Genomic DNA, 5,719 nt, shown 5'->3' with positions numbered 1-5,719 from the left:
TAGGTTTTGCATTAGCACGATTAAATGTTCTGGGATTCCCATTCTTCTCAGAGTTAGCCACAGTTTGATATGATCCACACAGTCAAATGCCTTTGCATAATCAATGAAACACAGAGAGTAATTTTTTATAATGTGGTTATGGTTATTAGTCCCTACTATTGAGTTGGAACCAACCTACAGCTCACCCTGCAGCAGGTGTTCAGAGGCAATAAATTGCATGATAGGTGATTACCCATTTTACTCTCTTGAAGCAGCTGGTGGATTCAAACCACTTACCTTTGCATTGGTATTGCAATTCCTTACGACTAAGCCTCCAGAGATCAAGTTATTACCTATACTAGAAAAGAAATTAGGAAACTTGATTTCATTGTTGTTATTTAGAATTGTTCAATACTTTGTGATAACTGTATTGTCTATAACAAATATCATGTAATAGAGGTATTTCTTATAATCTCATGTTTCTTTAAGATACCTCTAATCTTAAATTTAAAAATTACCCATTGACTTCTAATTGGATAGAAAGTATTAAATCTTAAGTTTCACATGTACCATCTTTCTATGAAAGTCAGAAATATTTTTCATATCTACCTGGTACCTTAGCTAAGTCCTCTTTAATCTGTCCTATTCCTTCCACTGATTAAAAAAAAAATGTAAAACTTGGCAATATTCCCGCTTGTCCTAATTTATCCAATTATTGAAAATTAAGTAACTCCCTACAGAGGAGGAATCATTAAATATATAGTAAATAATGAGGTTAATTAATTTAACCCCTTCTAATTAGGAAACTAATTAAATCAGAAAATTAAAACTGACACAAGACATTAAAATCAGCAGTAAGTTCTGGATTTAGACCTTCAACTTCAACAAATTCCAAAAGAGAAATATTAGCTACAAAAATATAAATCAAAGGGTTATTTTCAATTGATATGAAGTTAAATTTTTTATGTTTTCGTGAACATTATTTTTAGAGTCTCTTTTTTTACTTCTGCTGTATGTGAAATTAAATTTTTTTAATATTAAATTTTATTAATTTTAATGAACATTTACAGAGATTTGGGGTTTTCATTCATTCATTGTTGCACTATTTTCTCTACCCTCCTCCCCAGTTCGTTCTTTTTCCCCCACCTTGAAAGTCTGTTTTAATTGTCCAATTGCCACAGTGCTTGTCAAAGCCAGTTCTGATTAATCTCCTTTGTCAGTGTGTCGTTTGCCATTCCCTATCACTCCTCCTTGAGAGAGACTTCACCCTGATTCATAAGGAAAAGGGTCATTTTAATTTTTAAAGAAAAATTACATTCAGTTCCAAAGAATGAGTTTAATTTGCACTGTTAGTAAATATTACCATGAGCACGTAATAAATTCTCTGGACCTCCATTTTATTATCTTTAATATACTTTATAAAAGCCCTGAGTCTGTTTTGCATTATCTTGTGGATGGAATAAGATTAAAATAGAAATAGTATACCAAGGAGCTAGAATGTGAGAGAAAGTGCTAAAATCTTTGTCTGAATAGTACATGTAAAACTAGATCTTAGCTTAGGATCTTTCCTAAATTGGTAAACTGAGATAATACTAAGGATATATTTCTATAAACAAGTCTCTTGCTACAACCGTAATTATTTTCCCTCTTTGTTGTTGTCTTGGAACAGACTCAAAGCTGACCCTTATTGAGTTTCCAAAGCTATAAATCCTACCAAGAGTGTTTGCCCATCTTTTTCATGTGGAGCTGTGATAGATTCCAACCTACCAGAGAGGGCTGGTCTTCAGGTTATCAGTGCAACTCCATACCCACTATCCTACCAGAGTTCCGCAGGACATTATTTTAAGACTGACATTTCTAACTTTTGAAGAAAGTGTCAGAGCAGTGACAGTGGTGCTTAGGAGCCTTTAGAAATAGTATTTCTTTCTTTTCTTTTTTTTTTCCTTTGTATTAACAGTAAGGTTTATTTGCTATATCTCAGTATAGACAGTGGGGCTTGCCCATGGTGCTCATGATGTACAAAGCCCAAATTTCTGCTAATTCTTCTTTAGCAGTGAAACCAGAAACTGACAGTCAAGTGGATGTTATAAACAAATCTGTCATCTTCACATGGCCACTGCCAGAAACAGGACCTTTTTCATCTGAAATGATGAACTTCACCTCGTCTACTTTTGCCACCATGTTCTCATTGTGGGTCAACAGAGAAGGGAACTTGCCAGCCTTATTCAGTCCTGGACCTAGGATTCTTGGGATCTACTTGATCAGGGATTCAGAGGCCAAAAAGGCATCATACTTCTTGTCCAGCTTTTTGACCAGCTTCTTATTCTTGTTGAGTTTTTTCAGTTCCTCCATGTCCATGTGAGGGATATCCATAGCTCTGGCTTCATCACAGTGCTGCTGATCCCCAAGAACACACACTGAGAACTTGGGGCGTGGGGGGACTTAAGGCTCATGGTCCCTGAGAAGTGCTGTCCTTCTGAGCATCATAGTTCTTCAAGCTGATCTGCAGCTCCACCGTCTCCAAAAACTTTCTGTGTTTGAGCTGGTTCCCATGCAGGACTTCCCATACAATCTCGTAGAGGGTGTTGTGAGAGACTTTGCTGCTCATGGCTCTTAGTGCCACAGTAACAGGAAAAGAGTTAGAAATAGTATTTCTAAATTTATAAATACCAAAGTATCCTCTCAAATTTTTAGAGCCCTTTAATGCTTTTTCTACTCACTTCACTCAATGTGCAGTTGACAAGGGCATAGGGCACTGTGATCAGGATTTTGTGTACTCCATTCTGAGGAGATAGTGCAAATCCCTAAAAGTCATTTTAGAAGGTATCTTTGATGGATTCTCAGTCTCACCTTCAGGAAAGTGAGTATCCCTAATTTATAGCTAATTTCCTAAATGTCAAGGTTCTACTGCTTCTATTGGTACTTTCTACACTTGCAGATTGTGAACAAGACAGAAATTAAGTTTAGTCAATCTGATCAAGAAGTTGTAAATAATTCATTTTAATGACTATCAACAATTGCCTAATTCTTTTCATGTTAATGATGCAAAAGGAGTCCAAATGATGTGAGATGTTTTTAACCAAATGATCAATATCATTCACAACAATAACTTCCTTTTTATATATTTCAAAGATCAAGGTGAAAAAACAAAGGCTTTAAATCACTCTTAAGCCATAGACTGGCTATCAAAGATTGAATTCTGTCCTCCTAATTAACTGTACTTAATGATATATTATAGAAGCTAAGTAATGATCCCCCATGATCATTAAAGGTTCCCATGATTCATGAAAGGAATCAAATTCCTTTTAAAAAATGGAGGATAGATACAAAGGGAGTTCTCTAGGGTGTGGTGGATACTATCTTTTCTCTTGTTGTTTAACCTTGAGTCAGAACCAACCCATAGCAGACTTTCAAAGGTAATTTTTGTTGTTGTTATGTGCCGTTGAGTCTTTTGCGACTCATAGCGACCCTATGTACAACAGCCCTAAACCATGCTCTATCCTGTGCCAATCTCATTGCCCCTGACACACCCATCCCGAGTACCCCTGTCACTGAATCAATCCACCTCATAGAGGGTCTTCCCCTCCTGTGCTGTCCCCCTACTCCACCCAGCATGATGTCCCTCTCTAAAGACCTGTCTCTCCTTACAACATGTCCAAAGTATGTCAGGCGAAGCCCCAGAATCCTTGCCTCCAAGGAGCAACCTGGTTTAATCCTCTCTACGATGAATCTCAAATGGAGATTTTTGTTACTCACCATCCCAAAAACATGGGAATGGATTGAGAAATTATGGCACACTCGCACAACGGAATACTATGCAGCACTCAGGAGCAATAATTTTGTAAATTATTATCTAACTTGAGAGGGACTGGAGAGCATTATGCTGAGTGAACTAACTCAGGCCCATAAGGACAAATATTGTACAAAATCATTATTGTAGAATGAGTATGAGGATCCAAGTGTGGGGAAGGTAGAAGAAGAGGGGTAAAAATCGGGGGGGGGTGTTAATCACAGGATCACACAATTTGATAGGAAGTTGGTGAAAGAAATGGGAATAATCCAGAGTGAAAAACAATGTATTAGAACTTTGTAAATAACCAGTACTTTTTTTTTCAAAGGTTATTTAATCACACTGGAGAAGACCAACTATCTTTATCCAAAGGAGAAACTGGTGGATTTGAACCGTTTGCCTCTGGGATTGCAGAACAGCTTCTTACCACTAGGCTACTAGCACTCCCTATTTTTTCTCTTATTGGAGATAAAAAGGGAAGAAAGAGATCTAAGAGGAGGTGACCCTCAACACATTAGCGAAATCATCAGGAGTGGAGTATGTCCAGATGGACTTGGGTCTCTGCTACAGGACTCTGACACCAGAGAAGGTCAAAATACATGGGACTCTCCAAATAATGTCTGCCCTACAGACACCAAAGGAAACAGGACCTTCCTCCACAACTGGGAGAGAGCTGACCTTTCCCTATAGCCAGCGTCCTGAATTTAGACATTAACCTCTTACACTGTAAAAGAATAAATGTTTGTAGTTGTCCATTTGTGGTATCTCTGTTACAGCATCATTAGATAACTAAAGACACTGGTCAACTCTAACTTGGAAGATATTTTAATACTTCCTAAGTACATCCTTCAGTTTCCATGTAAGACCCTAAAATAAAAATGCCTATTCGGTCTAAATAAACAATTTTATGAAAGAACCAATTCACACATTGTAAAAACAGAGTTGTGATTGTGGCCACATCTGACCCCCACTAATTTCACAAAAGGGAAGAACCACCAGCACCGGCACCAACAACAGCCCATGCTTGACTCTGATGCAACTGTATAAGCTTCTTCACTCTTCCTACTGTTCCCAATACTACCTGTTCTTTCAACAGCTCTCACTATCTCTCCACTGGGTTTATTTTGTTGCAATGGTCACAGAGAATTCACAGACAATATTAACAATTAGGGAATGTATTAGGGTAGTCACTTTCTCTCATTGCTCTTAGGTTGGAACTGACTCACAGCTGACTCCCCAATGGGATTCCAAAGCTATAAATCACATAGGTGATATGAAAAGATTCATAGCTATGAATCTTTTCCCCTAATTGCTGCTAGTGGATTTGAATTGCCAGAGAAGGATGCCAGTAGTCTGCAGAGTCAGTAGAACTCCTTATGAACTATTAATCAGAGCTCCCTTAGGACAGTTGTTGTGTACTCTCAAGTTTGAACAGATCCATAGCTGACCCTCCAGCAGTTTCCAGAGGCAGCAAATCACAGAGGAGGTGACTGCTCACTTTTCTCACATAGAGTAGCTGGTGGATTTGAACCATGTACCTTTGTGGTGGCAGTGCAATTCCTTACCACTAAGTTATTTATACTTAGACTGAGAAGCTGTAGTCCAAACAGAATAAGGGAATACTGCATGGATTAAAAATTAAGGAAGATGTCAGTGTTGTATACTTTCTCCATACCTATTTAATTTGTATGCTGAGCAAATCATTCAAGAAATTAGACTCTGTGAAGAACAATAGGGTATCAAGAATCTGAGGAAGACTAATCAACAAACTGTGTTATGCAGATGACACAACTTTGCTTGTTTAAAATGAGGACTTGAAGAGCCTGTTGCAGAAGATAAAAGACTCAACATCAAGAAAATATATATTCTTGCTTTTCCACCATCTTGGAGCCCAGGAAGGCCTCCTGGGAGCAGCATTTCTAAACAAAAAGATGGCTGGGGGGGGGGGGG

General features: G+C 37.9%; 1 pseudogene; it reads right to left on the bottom strand.

The window, feature by feature from the left end:
• Nucleotides 1-1,956: 1,956 nt before the first annotated feature.
• Nucleotides 1,957-2,587, bottom strand: LOC102848795 (annotated as a pseudogene).
• Nucleotides 2,588-5,719: the final 3,132 nt, after the last annotated feature.

Source organism: Elephantulus edwardii, unplaced genomic scaffold (assembly GCF_000299155.1).
Source record: "Elephantulus edwardii isolate Elephantulus edwardi_28Jun2011 unplaced genomic scaffold, EleEdw1.0 scaffold00060, whole genome shotgun sequence".
NCBI lineage: Eukaryota > Metazoa > Chordata > Mammalia > Macroscelidea > Macroscelididae > Elephantulus > Elephantulus edwardii.
Note: the sequence above shows the minus strand (reverse complement) of the source record. Positions and strands in the feature narration are given on the sequence as shown.